Raw genomic sequence first — 16,086 nt, forward strand, 5'->3', positions numbered from 1 at the left:
ACTCCACTCAAAACAAAAGAAGTAATAGAAAAATTTCTGGCTTTTAAACATAGTTTAACTTTTAATTCCAAGCATCATACAAAGTAAAAGGAGACATCATCTCCATACTGAGGTAAAAGGATTTCACTATCACCGTAAGAGTGGATCAAACAGGGTAAAGAACTGTTGAACTCTTTATTACTATGACAACTGATGAAATGCAATAAAATGCTTGAGTACACATACCCCAAACAAAAGAAAAAAAAAAGGACAAGAAATAGAATCAAAATATTCACTATTTGTGAGCAGCGTTACTCAGTGTTGAGAAATCCCCTTTCAAACAATGAATCATGACCTGATGAGTCAACAGTGAGGTTACATTTGGACAGAGCCAAGACGACTGTCTTGTATCAAAATAGCTTAAATGAAACAAACAAACAAATCATGTGCAACAGATTACTCAATTCTCCAATTCAGACTGATAACATGTTACGCAGAGCTCCATAAGGCTACCCAAAGGGACAAAAAAAACATTCCAGCTCCTTTCCCAAGCCAAGGAAAGGATCAGAAAAACAGTCTGTGTCCCAATATCCATTACAACACAAGCCTCTGACAATGATTAGGGCTTGTGTCTTGGAGTCAAGTGCCTGTAGCACACAGACAAACAACTTCATAGTTTGGGTTTACAGTCATTACTGCGTCATGGAGATATAGGGAAGATACATTGGAAGAAAGCAAATCATTTCCATCTCAAGCTACAATTTTATTACATACAACCAATCTTAAAGCTCAAGCCATCTTTTCTTTATTAAATAGACCTTTAAAAAACGTCATGGAATGCCACAATATATAGCAATCAAAAATAGAAGTGAAATATCTGAGCTCATGTGAATTTATGCATACATTAGCTGCTGACACTATGCATAGATACTCTGCACTACAGATAAAGGTATAGTTGAAACAGGTAGGGCGGACCTAGATACACGCTACTGGGCATGTGCGAAGGAACAGCAGCCATCTTTGATGCTGGAATGCCATGTTGCTGTACCATATGATATGCTGTATTACTTCTGGACATTTGTAAGTTCTAAAACCTAAATACATTACTTTTTTATGTGTGATTTTATGGTATGTGGAGGGTCTCTTTTATCATATGTGCATCGGTCCTACTGAGCTAATTTCCACTGGTGCAGCAGTATGGATGTGTATGGTGACAACTGACAGCAAATTCCTGGTGTCTCTGTGGATAAGTGGAGGCTGGAGAGAGTGCCCTTTCCCTCGGGGAATTTCCTTATGCGCATGTGATCATTCTTACATGGAGGGTCCTATTACTGGTAAGCCTTGTGTGTGATCAATGACATCTGGGAGATTTTACAAGTGTTTGATAGTGACAGTCTGAGAAGCTTACCTATTTTTCTCACCAGGGTTTGTGGGACTCTCCTTTATTCTGTCCTAGAGTATTTTCTTCTATATATGCCTCTATATTCATTCCTGGATTTAAGCATTTTGTTGATTTAGGTTTTGGTTTTATTACCATGGTTTCACAGCTTATGTAAAGCATTTTGATTACACAGATTGGGGGAAAGCTCTATAGCCACACCACCTGGAATGTGCCCAATCTCATCTGATCTTGGAAGCTAAGCAGGGTTGGGCCTGGTTATTACTTGGATGGGAGACTTTGGGGGTAAGATCTTGGTGATTCATAGGATTTTGTTTCATTACTATTTATTTTTTATCATTTTGGTTTTGAGTTTGTGAGCGCTGCACTTGTTATATACCAATATATATAGCGATTGTATACTTAAAAAACCCTCTACCAATAAAAATAGTCCCTGAGCTCCAGGCAGGTGAAATTGCCTAAATGGGATGATGTCATTGGTCTGCTGTAGGCAGGAAAAAGAATTTCTTCAGTCTCTTCTCCCCCAGTTTTCACTCAGACTGTACATTGTAACTTTGTAACAAGTCATAAGGTGAAAGGTGACAGCAAGGGCTGATCTGTGTCAGGCATTTGTGAACAAGAACTGCAGAGACATCAGGGTTTACAGGTTTGTATAAATCTCTGAGAAATTCTCTCAGTCTGGGAAGTAGATGTGGAGACTGGATATGCCTAAACAAAGATGGCTCTGTCCTGCAAAGATGAAGACATTATTAGGGGGAGTTTTGTGCACTCTGTGAGAGATAACAAATAATTTTCTCTCCTCTTATAAAAATTTGTAGCTTCATATATACACATTAGTATGCACTTAACATGAAAAAGTATATATGATGCTGGGCCAACTTTAGGTTTTAAATGTGTTTAAACCACTGTCAGTTTTTTTCCTGTCTTTCTTTTTCTTTGTGTTCTGTCACTTCCTATCTAAATGGTAACCTGTCCAAAAAAAGAAAAAAACAGTTTGGCAGGATTTTCAAAGTGCTCACGGTCAGGAGCATGTAGTATTCCTGCTCCATCACAGCTGCTGGTCTCATTCCAGCACACTGGTTTTGGTTGTGACACATTCTCCCTGCCTGTCAGTTCACCTGTAAGGTGATTGATGTGGCTAGTCTCTGGGTGGAGACCAAACCTAACTTAAGCCAGCCAAGCCTGCAATCTCATGCTTGTGATACTGCAACACATTCTCAGTTTGCGTTTGCTGTGCTCAGTTCGTGCCTGCCCTGGCATGGCTGCCAGGCACTATAGCATTGTGTATAAGTCCTGAGGGCAACCAAGTACCAATGGGCCTCCTTGCCTTATGGGAAAGGGGCTGCTATAGCTGAAGAACACAAAAGCCATCTACAGTGTCTGACCGCCTGTGTTAGAGGTAAGCGTGATACTCACACTGAAAAGCTAAAACAGCTACAGAATGAAGGCACACTGAGGTGTCTCTATGCATTCTAACATGGCCATGAGAGCCTTGAAATCTTCTGCAACTCCTTACTGGCAAGAAAGGGTGTGAGAGGCAGGCCTGAGACTCCAACCACAGCAGTTGATTAAGGTTTGTTCCCAGGACACTCTGATGAAGTATATAAGCACGCATGTACATACGTAAAAGCAAGTACAAGGATTCAGGAGGAGGAACAGCCATAGGTTCAATCCCAGGATAAACAACAGAACTACTCCGCAGTGGTCTGTATACACTAAGCAGAATGAACTGTCCTGTCTTAATGGAGTTTTGATTCAAGAAAATTAGCAAATGTAAATATTGCTTGTTAGAAGAGATTATAACAATAACATTATCTTTTAAGGTAGAGATGGACTTTCAAGACTAAGTTCAGCTAAGGGAACATGATACATCCATATTTAGGGTCTAACATGCAACATGTTCCTAAAAGCTGCTTCCTCCAGAGGCACGGGTAGACAGCTATAGGATCCTGATATTTCATCTGAGATCCACTGATTGCGGGTGCAATGCTTTGCAGGCTCCTGTGGAATAATAATAATAAATCCACATTTTTCCCTGTAATATATGTGCATTTCTTTTTTTTTTTTTTAGAAGTAAACCCAGCCTTTAAAGAACTTCAGATTCTGACAAAATTGCAACATTTTATTTGCACATGCAAATTTAAAGGTAATTCAGTTTTGGCAGGGACGCGTTACAAACTCTGCGAGATTTTAATTGCTAGAAGGTAGGGGGAAACATAGCACAAAAATCATAGTGTAGTAAAAGAGATGAATGAGACCTTTATTAATTAAATAACTGTAGTTTCATTCATCTATTTGACTACACTATGTTTACTCCTACCCTCTTGTTTTTGCACACAGTTGGAATCTCCCTCTTTGCAGCAATTAGCAGCATAATCTCATGGATTTTCCCTCATGTTGGAGATATTTCCACTTCCTTCCTGTTGTGTATCCACAACAGAAAGTGAAGGAAAATCTCCCCTACATAATACAGACAGCAAAAAAAAGAAAAAAAAAGGATCGTTATCTATTCCACACTCTAAAAATGGCTGTACAGATACTTTAACAGGAAATAGTTTAAACTTTTCCAGAAAACAACAGGCGTAATTAGGATCTGGAAGTACAGCAAAACAAGCAGTTCTTTGGGTGACTTTGTTTCAGCTGGAGCAGTTTACATTGTGGACACTAGATGTCACTGGTGAATACGTTGGTACTGATTGCAAATCTGATTTCCAAAGCAGCTTTTAAACTTGCAGGCATGTGCATCAAAATGTCTCCAGGAGGCATCTTATTACAGGATTTGGAGAGGAGATGGTCATTTTTAATTTGCACTTGTCACTGTGGCATCTTCTGCTAGATACACTGCAGCATTTTCTCAGTTTTCTCCACTGTCCAGTCATGTGGCACTAGTTGGACAGCAGGAAAAGCCAAGACTTTTACCATAGCATATCTATTGAAGGATGAGGAAAGTATAATTTGTAGATTGCATTTACCGCCACTACTGCCTAGCAGCACTAGGATCGTTGGTTCAAATTCCAACCATGACACTACCTGCCTGGAGTTTGCATGTTCTCCCTGTGGCTGCGTGGGTTTCCTCCCACACTCCAAAGATATGCTGGATCCTGTCTAAATGGGCCCTAGTATGTGTGAATATGAGTTAGTGACCTTAGATTGTAAGCTCCTAGAGGGCAGGGGCTGATGTGAATGCACAATATAAAGTAAATGTAAAGCGCTGCATAAACTGACAGTGCTATATAAGTACCTGTAATAGTAATGCTACAATAAGATACTTCCTGGATTTCTCCTCTAAACACAGTGCTATTCAGGTACTAAAAGACAAACTACAACCTACTAAAACAATCTGCTAAATAAAAGTGTAATGGCTTACCTGGCACACTAGCTAAAATTTCAGACTGGCTGGTAGTTGAAGAAACTGTACTGGCTGTTGAAGTGGGACTGAACAGCACAAGTCATATTTGAGGTCTCTTCTGATTATATTACATGTATACAAAAACACAAATATTTACCCGCACACCTTTATTATGAACAAATTGTTCCTTTATTAATGTTAGAAAAAAAGGAATCAGTGGCTGACATTTTGGGACTGTGTAGGATCGCTTCCTAATGCCAAAGTCATCACTTTGAAATTCTGCGCAGTCCTGAGACATTGGCCTGGGATACCTTTTCTCCAGTGTACAGAAAGTAATTTTTTTTTCCATGATAAATGTATGCTGGTGAAGATTTCTGTTTTCAGTTATTGATTAGTAGCACCTTCCAATGATTCACTACAGCATACAACATAAGTGCTGTGGATAAGCCTGTGACAACAGAACTTCCTAACCCATATATTATGGGGTTGATTTACTAAAACTGGCAGAGTGCAAAGTCTGGTCTAGTTGTGCATGGTAACCAATCAGCTTCTAACTTCAGCTTGTTCAATTACGTTGACAAAAAAAAACTGGAAGATGATTGGTTTCTATGCAGAGCTGTACCAGAGTTTGCATTCTCTGCTTTTAGTAAATATCCCCTGGATGTACAGACTGCACTGAAAGTCAGACAATGTTCAGAAATGTTATGAAACAAAGCAAAGTCTGCATAAAAAATACAGCCCTAAAGATTGGGAATCTCAGAGTAGCATGGCCATATGGCATGACAGACATGTCTGGGACAAGCAGCCCAATTTGGCCAATACACCTGCTGAATTGATTTAGTTATTTTATGACTTGAGTGCACTGTGTGAATATTACTAGCAATCACTTTATCAGTGATAAGTGATATTTCTTGATAAATGACACTGAAAGTCTTCCAACTAAGCAAATCATCATAGGCTGGATGTTCAGAAATGAACAGTGTACCTGATTAATGGTGAATGCTGCCACCTCTGGACACACACAGTAATGCAGCTTTCAAATAAAACTTTCCTTAACCAGAAATGTAGAAAGATCGCCATCTAGTGATCAAAGTTGTATATACAATGATACAAACCTATGTATGTAAGCAATCTCAGAGCCCCTGTATCTGCAAAATAAGGACCAAGTCATAGCAGAAATTGCATGCTTGATGTGTCTTAACAGTGTGTTTTTTCTAAACGTGTTTGGCATGGCAAACAACAGGTGATAAAATTAGTTTTTTTGTGCACAGCTGCATTACCGTGCATTGTGTTGACACATATTTACATGTGTTTATGTGTATGTTTGCTTAGCAAAAAATGCAGTTTGCTGTATGTCATTCACTTCACTGAACTGCAATGGTGTGACATATGCTCTTTAGCCAACACTGATTCTGAACTGTCTATGTAGCAGGAAAGCGTTCAAAAACACATTCCAGTGCATCTGGTGTGAATGGGCTCATAAGGAAACCTGACAACAATTCACCTTAATACTTAAAACAAACTCAGGACTTAAAAGTGGTTGTAAAGGCTCATGTTTTTTTACCTTCATGTATTCTATGCATGAACTTAAAAAACCTTCTGTGTGCAGCAGCCCCCACCCCCCTAATACTTACTTAAGAACCCTCTTGATCCAGCGATGTGAACTGAGATCCCAGGACTCACCCTCCCCATTGGCTGAGGCAGCAGCGGGAGCCACTGGCTCCCGCTGCTGTCAATCACAGCTAATGAGCCAATGAGAAGAGAGAGGGGGCAGGGTCAAGCTGCAGCTCCCTGTATAAATGGACATATGGAGCATAGGATGACGCCATAGCAAGCTGCTTGCTGTGGGGGCACCCGACAGGAGGTAAGGGCCATGAGCACCAGCGGGGGACCTGAAAGAAGGAGGATCCGGGCTGCTCTGTGCAAAACCACAGCACACAGCGGAAAGTATGATGTGTTTGTTATTTAAAAAAAAATAAGCCTTTAATATAATTTTAAAGGAAGCTTGTGTGGAGAGAATACGGAGACTGCCATTTCTTAAAGCTAAAAGAATATGTAAACCAACATTTCACATTCCTGTATGTGCCTGCTGTATCATGTTCTTGTGTTAACAAGTATCCTGTTCTCTTTGTATTGCTTCCTCTGTGTAAAATCCCTGGTGTTCCTGCCAGTCCCTCTGATTTCCTCCTAAAAATTGACCACTCTAGAAATGACAGCACAGTATAGTCAGTTTACTGTGCAGAAGCAGAAGGAGTGAGTGAATGGTGCAACTTCTCTCTGTAGCAGTGGCTGCTGCCTTCACAGCACTGGAAGACATTCAGGACAGTATCTTGCGGCTGTGAAGGGGACGCTGCAGATATGATTTTTAGCAGAAGCAGCTGCTGCAGGTAATGGGATACACTCTATTACACATACCTAATGTGTTTGGTCCTCTATTCCCCCAAAAAAAAATATGTTAAACTTCAGCCTTACCCTTATTTTTCAAAATGTTAATAGCCTGGCTGTCACTCTGATCCAATAGCTTCAATGCTTTCCAAGTCACTGACTATGGAACATATATACACATACACTATATTGCCAAAAGTATTGGGACACCCCTCCAAATCAATGGATTCAGGTGTTCCAATCACCTCCATGGCCACTGTTGCATAAAATCAAGCACCTAGGCATGCAGACTGCTTCTACAAACATTTGTGAAAGAATGGGTCGTTCTCAGGAGCTCAGTGAATTCAAGTGTGGTACCGTGATAGGTTGCCACCTGTGCAATAAGTCCATCCGGGAAATTTCCTTTCTACTAAATATTCCACAGTCAACTGTTAGTGGTATTATAACAAAGTGAAAACAACTGGGAACAACAGCAACTCAGCCACGTAAAACGACTGGGAATGAGTGGGGTCAGCGCATGCTGAAGCGCACAGTTTGCAGAAGTTAGCAACTGTCTGCAGAGTCAATAGCTAAAGACCTCTAAACTTCATGTGGCCTTCAGATTAGCACAACAACAGTGCGTAGAGAGCTTCATGGAATGGGTTTCCATGGCCGAGCAACTGTATCCAAGCCTTACATCACCGAGTCCAATGCAAAGTGTTGGATGCAGTGGTGTAAAGAATGCCGCCACTGGACTCTAGAGCAGTGGAGACGTATTCTCTGGAGTGACCATACATGCTTCCCTGTCTGGCAATCCGATGGACATGTCTGGGTTTGGCGGTTGCCAGGAGAACGTTACTTGCCTGACTGCATTGTGCCAAGTGTAAAGTTTGGTGGAGGGGGGGTTATGGTGTGGGGTTGTTTTTCAGGGGTTGGGCTTGGCCCCTTAGTTCCAGTGAAGGGAACTCTTAACGCGTCAGAATACCAAGACATGTTGGACAATTTCATGCTCCCAACTTTGTGGGAACAGTTTGGGGATGGCCCATTCCTGTTTCAACATGACTGCGCACCAGTGCACAAAGCAAGGTCCATAAAGACATGGAAGAGCGAGTTTGGGGTAGAGGAACTTGACTGGCCTGCATAGAGTCCTGACCTCAATCTGATAGAATACCTTTGAATGAATTGGAGAGCGGATTGCGAACAAGGCCATCTTGTCCGACATCAGTGCCTGACCTCACAAATGCGCTTCTGGAAGAATGGTCAAACATTCACATAGACACACTCCTAAACCCTGTGGACAGCCTTTACAGAAGAGTTGAAGCTGTTATAGCTGCAAAGGGTGGGCCAACTCAATGTTGAACCCTATCGACTAAGACTGGGATGCCATTAAAGTTCATGTGCGTGTGAAGGCAGGTGTCCCAATACTTTTGGAAATATAGTGTATAAGGTGCTCTGCTCTAATACTCCTCTCCTTCGACCTTGCCACTGTGCAGACCTCCACCCCACCCAACATTCCTCACACTAAAACCCCCTCAACACTCCACTCCTTTGACCCTGCTACCACTGAAGAGGTCACTAAGGTCTTCTCTGAAGCTCGCCTCACCACATGCCCCCTTGACCCTGTCCCCACACAATTCCTACGATCACTCTCCTCCTCCAACCTACGCTCCCTCACTCACATCTTTAATCTCTTCCTCTCTACTGGCGCATTCCCCTCCCCTCTGAAGCACGCGCACATCACTCCCACACATAAAAATCCCTCCCTGTATCCCACCGACCTAAACAACCTTAGACCCATCTCCCTACTGCCATTTGCATCCAAACTCCTTGAGCGCTTAGCCTATAAATCGCCTAAGCTCCCACCTCACCGACAACAACCTCCTTGATCCCCTACAATCTGGCTTCCATCCCCTACACTCCACCGAAACCGCCCTACTCAAACTCCCCAACGACCTGCTAACCGCCAAAGCCAATGGCCACTACTCAGTGCTACTACTCCTCGACCTCTCTGCGGCTTTTGACACGGTCGACCACCCCCTCCTCCTCAAAAAACTATACTCTTTTGGCATCAGAGACTCCGCTCTCTCCTGGCTCTCTTCCTACCTATCACAATACTCCTTCAGTGTTACCTATAACGCTGCCACCTCCCTCTCACTCCCCCTCTCTGTTGGAGTCCCCCAAGGTTCTGTCCTTGGGCCCCTTCTCTTCTCCATCTACACTTCCTCCCTTGGTCAACTGATACACTCCCACGGCTTAAACTACCATCTCTATGCCGATGACACTCAAATCTATCTCTCTACCCCTCGCCTCACCCCTTCAGTCTCCACCCGAATCACTAGCCTTCTGAACGACATATCAGACTGGATGTCACTCCACTTTCTCAAATTAAACCTTTCCAAAACTGTGCTCCTAGTTTTCCCCCAGTCTGCCCCCCCCCCCCCCCCGACCTCTCCATCCTGACCACCAATGCCACCATCAGCCCCACCCCGCAAGCCAGAGTACTAGGTGTCATTCTAGACTCCAATCTGTCTTTCCAGCCCCAGGTCCAATCACTGACAAATTCATGCAGGCTCCACCTCCGCAACATCTCCAAAATACGCACGTTCCTAACTCCAGCAACTACAAAGCAACTCATTCACTCCCTTATTATATCACGACTTGACTACTGCAACTCCCTCCTCACCGGCCTACCTCAACACAGGCTATCCCCGCTTCAGTCTATCCTGAATTCTGCGGCCAGGCTCATCCACCTTACTAACAGCTCTGTATCCGCCACCCCCCTCTGCCAATCCCTCCACTGGCTTCCGATTGCCCAACGCATAAAATTCAAATTATTAACATTGATGTACAAAGCTGTTCATAACACTGCCCCAAACTACATCATCGACCTGATATCCATCTACCACCCAAAACGCACTCTCTGCTCTTTACAAGACCTCCTACTCTCAAGTTCCCTGGTCTCCTCCTTCCATGCCCGTCTCCAGGATTTCTCCAGGGCTTCCCCCATCCTCTGGAACTCACTATCCCAATCCATCAGACTGTCACCTACCCTCCTCACCTTTAGGCGCACCCTGAAAACCCATCTCTTCAGAGAAGCCTACCCCGCCCTCACCTAATTGCCGATCTCCTCTGCTCTTCCCATCACTCCATCCCCCACAGCTATTTCCTCCTGTACCACTCTCCCCTCCCTCCTAAATTGTAAGCTCCAAGGAGCAGGGCCCTCGAAGCCCTTGTGTATTGTATTGTATTGTTACTGTGCTGTCTCGTGTACTGTCTCCCATTATAATGTACAGCGCTGAGCAAACTGTTGGTGCTTTATAAATACTGTATAATAATAATAATAATAGAGCTCTACAGTACAATTTGCATCACCATATGAACCAAAAGCTGAATGTTTCTGATTACTGGCCAAGATATCCTGATATATCCTGGCCAAGATATATATGATAGAAAGATGTTGTTTTTCCCTGAAAACTGCATTTTCTGAGCCTTCGGTTATTTATGGTGGTAAAAAAGACACATGCTGGTTCCTGAACTCTGTGCAGTGGCCTAAGCAACTCCTCCAAATGCCTGAAACTGACTGTTAGAACCGGTCAGTGCCAGATTAAACTCTATGGAGGCCCTTATGCAGTCGAAACCTTGGGGCCCCCCTTGCAGGTTTATTGTGTGCTACTTCTCGTGGGATAACATTGAACTAAGTAGCGTGCACATTGATCACTAGATGGAGATGAAAATCACGATTGTATATTACACATACATAGGTTGCACCAAAAATTTTGTACAAACTGACAGCTGAAAGAATACAAGCCTTTAAGAGAAACTGCAATGTGAGCCTGATCTCTATGGGTTATGTTGCGTACCAACCCAAAAGGGGAAGTTCCGCTTTAACGCTTCCTCCCCCACTCTTGGTAAGGAATTGGCACTTTTCGGGAGTGTGTGTGTGGTGGTGGGGAGGGGGGGGTTACGGGTACCCATTATTGACAAGTACTCGCTCTCACTGCCTAGGCAATTGGAAACGGAAGTTCTAACCCTTTCCCTGCAGTCTTCTGGGACACACGACAGGTCCTAAAAGACTTTGGGACCAATTACAATGCACAGCACGGCTAACGCATGCACAGAGGGCATCCAGCTATGAAGCCACAAGCTATCACAGCGGCTTGCCCACAGTTAAGATGCTGGCACCAAGGGGCGAAAATGATCCCCAGCGTCCCCTCAGGTGAGCACATTGCTGGATCCTGGTACAGGTAAGTGTTTGATTATTAAAAGTCAGCAGCTACAGTTTTTGTCTTTTAATTTTCACAAAACCGACTGGAGCTCTGCTTTAAGTCGCTATTGGGTAGATTACCGTAATACAGTATTTTCTCTATAGAGGCTTTAATGTAAAGTTTTTGTTTGAGTTAGTTCATTTTTTTCTATCTTTTGCAAACAATTTAAGGATGCTTCACTGTAATTTTCTTTCAAGATCAACTCAATATTATTTTGATCTGTTGTCACAGGGCCCTTAAACAGCATGGGGCCCATATGACCAATGCCTACTCTGTCCATTTGGTATTCCAGCACTGAAACCTCTGCTACTGAAATAAATACACATCTGTGTCACACATTTGGGCTCTTTATGCCCAAACAAGAGACAGACAGAGAGAGGAGAGAGAAAAAGACAGGAGAGGGTACAGAGAGAGAGAGAAAGGGAGGTAAGGAAGGTGGAAGATGAAGTAAAAGACAAAAACAAGGGAGAGAATGGAGACAGAAAGAAGGGGGAAATGAGAGGGGGAGATAGTAGAATGGGAGAAAGGTGGAAAGGAGAAGGGGGGGCATGGGCCAGACAGAGACAGAGGAGAGAAAGAGAGATGATGGGGAGAAAGGACCGGAGACAAAGGAGAGCCACATACAAGTGAAATCAACAGGACACAGCACTATGTTTCTGGTTGTGTTACATACAATATGAAGATGCAGGATATTTCAGATCGATTCTCTGCTCATCATACACCACCTTCTGACAGGACAAGGGAGCAGACCTGGACTTACCCATGTTGTTGTGTTCAATTCCAGAACAGATTGTTTACAGACTGTGGGACATTCAGAGTCTGATGTCAATAAAAGCAAAGCAGTTTCTGTGGGGAAAAATAGACATTTATGAATTACTTTAGGGGTAAAATTCTTTATAAGAAAGATAAATACTTCATAGCAATGTAAAAAGAAAACATATAGCAAATGGCTGTGAGTTTCCTGCTTTATAACATCATATAATTTCCAGCCTTCACTTGTGGGTGGGTCTTAGGGGGGAACTCTACTCAAACTAGTAATCAAACACATGTTGTCATGGCCAAATATATTGACACCCCTGCATTTCTGTCAGATAATGCTCCACTCCCCCCAGAAAATTGTTGCAATTACAAATGATTAGGCATTCTCATGTTGATGTCTTTTGTTTGTATTGGTATGACACAAAAAAGTGGAGAAACAAAGAGCCAAATCTGACTTCTAGGGCAGGGACTGTCATTGCCATGTTTGTGGACGTTTTACAAAAAAAAAGGCCATTGGTGATTTATCTAGTGTGCACCAGCTCTTCTTTTTGTTTATACCATTCATGGATCTGGTGCAACACGCACAGCACAAGGTACAAAGAGCATAGGTCAGGAGTATGTATCATAGGCCATGCCCACCGGTCATCAAAAAAGATCTTTTCGGTCACTGGAAGGTAAAAATTACTGTGATCGATGGATGAAATAATTCCTTGTTGCCAACATCAGAGAGAGGAAAAAGCTGTCCACCCCCTGCACCTGCATTATTGAAAGGAAGAATCCCCCCTTCTCACAGCACTGGTAATTGGACAATATTTGGACTGATTTCATGAAGCAAAAACATGGGAGCTGACTATTATATTCTGCATAAGATGATAATATAACAATATAAAAAAATTGCATGTGTTCAGTAGACTCCAACCTTTGCTGTATGATCTACAATCTTCCTTGTGCAACATGCTGGTTTAGCTACTGCTTGCATTATCATTTGTGAATGGAAGCCAAAGACGGGTTCTCTTTTACTGCCCTCTTGTAGACATGTCAGGGGTTCCTATGGAATAATTTCTTTGGAATATACATACAATTATTGGAGCAAGCCCTCCCTACTCATACTGTGGCCCCTTTGCACAATAATTCATTTTCCACCTGTAGGTAGTGTCAGCTTTGAATGTGGCAGTCTCCAGGGGAGGAAGACCAGAGAACAATTTCCTGCCGATTGGGAAAGGCAGGTGGGAAACAGGCACAAGTGACTACACTGACCTTTCCGCTGCCTGACTGAACCCATACTGGCTGTCCTGTCATAAGCCGGTACTCCCACCAAAAGCCTGTTTTCAGCAGGTATGTGAAAATGCAATACAAAGGACAGGTTTAGTTAAAGCAGTAGTAAAAAAAAAAAAAACCTTCCCCCTGCAAGTCAATAGCATAATATGCTACATACTAGCACATTATGAAAGACTTACCTTAAAATGAAGCCCTCCAGCAGCACGCTGTCACCACTGAGAGGGCTTCCATCTTCACCCGACTTCCTTCTGGATTCATGGGCTCTAGCCGTTTGAAAGGCTGAGCTGCGATGATGTCGTGCCTGCGCACAGGATCCACGATCGCAACACATCACTCTCAATGGACGGCATACTTGATATGCCAGCCATTCAGAGCGCAGAGCGCATAAGCTGGTGATGTCACCGGCTGCAGAAATAGTGAACAGTACACATTTAGGAGATTTACCTTGTATCCTACTGGTAAGCCTTATTATAAGTTGGTGTTTATTGCTGCTTTAAACTAGAACTAAAGGCAAAACGTTTTTTTTTTGTTTTAAATAGAGTGGAGATAGATTAGAAACCCTGTCAGGTTTGTATTGCCATTTGTGCCTCCATTAGGGAGATTCACCCTCTGTATTTGTCCTGATTACCATTATCACTGAAAGTGAAAACACAATCCTAAATTTTGAGTTGTCACCAGAACAGTCAGAGGGAAATCCTCCAATGAGGACACTGGTTCTGGTGAAAACCAGGGATTCTCTGACTTTGGAGGGATTTCCTCTTATTTCCTGTTTTGACTACGGGACAGGAAGTGAAGAGAAATCTCCCCAATGGGAAACAGATGGCAAACAGAAAAACTTGAACAAGATTATAACCCTCTCTTACTATGCCTTTAGTTTTCCTTTAAACATGCAGAGTGGAAATAAAAATGCAATTTGCTTTTTTTTTTATTGGTGAATACTGATACTGGCCAGATGTGATGTAGCTTCATCAGTATCATGTTTAACCATCACTGAACTGAACTGTCCACTTCTGTTCAGCCTAATTTATTTTGTTCCCCTGCTGCAAGCGGCAAGTTTATTGATTAGCTATTGATGAGCCACGTACAACTGATCAATACTAACGAGACCCTGCTTTGCGAACACGTCGTAAATTTAGTCTTGGCAGTGTCTGGGCGCCAGCGGCAGCTCGCCAGTTACCACGTCACTAAGGCTATTACATTACTGCAATTAGATGCTTAGCACTCTGTGCTGGAGACGGCTTCTCTCAGACTTGATTAGATCTTCCGCTGAGATTGCTGACAATTTCATATTAAAACGCATATAAAACAAAAGCTGCTGCTAACATTCTCAACTACTGAAAGTATGTAAATTCAAAGTGTCAGGGGTTTTCTTATATATAAACTCTTATTTTTTATGTTTAGAACACACACACGCACACACACTGTAATTTCCCTTTATTAAAACACATATGACCATATATAACCAGACGAAGAAGGCCTTGTTCACACTTGCTCAGTGTGCCGATGATAAACAATAGCATCATTGCGCCTTATTTTAAGCTCAGTATAGGTGCATTAAAAATGTACCCCAGACACATTTTTTGTTGTGAACAAAGCATAACGCGCCTAAAATGGGTGCTGGAGCGTTTATGGTGCGTTACCATAGACTTGAATGGAAGGACTTGAGATGCTTCAACACCTTTCAAGCATGGAGCGACGCAACGCAAAGCAAAATTCTTCATGTTTTGATATTCTGTACAGCTCTATACACTGTCCATATTATTATTGCAGACTGCGTTTGAGAAGCACCTGCTTTTAATGCCAGTGTGAACAGCACCTTAGAGTTTCCATGCACTGCATTGATGATGTCTGACAAGCCTGAAACAGCTGTTTGTAGTTTGTGATAACGATAATGAATATATGTTGTATAATAGTAGGCCATAAACTGACGGTACTGATGTACCGCTGGCCAGGGGTGGACTGACAACTCATGAGGCCCCCAGGCAATAGGGGATCATGGGGTCCCTGTGTCCTTGCCCACACTCAAAGTACACCCAAAAAAGTCTATAAAAGGCACCAGGGGCATTTCATGGGGCCCTCTACTGACCCCGGGCCATCGGGCAGTGCCCGAGTGCTGGAATGGTCAGTCCGCCCCTGCCGCTGGCCAAAGGATAGGAAGTAATTTTTTGCATGGTTTTGCCCACTATTCCAAATGGGGAATAAACCTCTTCTTTTTGGGATTTGTGATGGAAACTAGATTGTAAGATCCAAGGAGCAGGGCCCTCCTAGCCCTCTTGTATTGAACTGTATTGTTGCTGTATTGTCTCCCGTTATATCGTAAAGCGCTGAGCAAACTGTTGGCACTATATAAATCCTGTATAACAATAATAATAATAATAATAATAATAAATGAGACAAGAAAAATACTTTGGAGGGCATTTATCAATCCTGTCGCAATGCAAAGCAATGCTAAACAGGAGCAGTGAGAAGTATCAGAATTATTACAAGGTTACAGCCCGAGTCATAAATTCTCCCTTTAGTTGGTCTAAAGTGGCACTTTAAAAAGTCTACTAAAAGGTCTACTCTAAAATTCCTACATTAACCCTATCACTGCCAGAGCCATGTTTGCATTTTTTGCACACACATTTAACAAAATCATTTCAGGCCTGCAGATTACTTGAAACCCCAAAACATCTTGAGGGAGACTCACTAAA

At 42.7% G+C, this 16,086-nt stretch overlaps 1 protein-coding gene across 7 annotated transcripts in view; it reads right to left on the minus strand.

Annotated features, from left to right (window-relative positions):
* Nucleotides 1-16,086, minus strand: part of RALGPS1 (Ral GEF with PH domain and SH3 binding motif 1) — a 577,572-nt gene that overhangs the window by 467,128 nt on the left and 94,358 nt on the right. For all 7 annotated transcript variants that reach the window (XM_089675289.1, XM_089675287.1, XM_089675288.1 and 4 more), the window contains one exon: nucleotides 12,117-12,202. The gene's annotated coding sequence lies outside the window, so the exon portion shown is untranslated. The remainder of the gene's footprint in view (nucleotides 1-12,116; nucleotides 12,203-16,086) is intronic.

Source organism: Staurois parvus, unplaced genomic scaffold (assembly GCF_062004578.1).
Source record: "Staurois parvus isolate SC_StPar_1 unplaced genomic scaffold, SC_StPar_1.0 ptg000154l, whole genome shotgun sequence".
In the NCBI taxonomy this organism is placed as follows: domain Eukaryota; kingdom Metazoa; phylum Chordata; class Amphibia; order Anura; family Ranidae; genus Staurois; species Staurois parvus.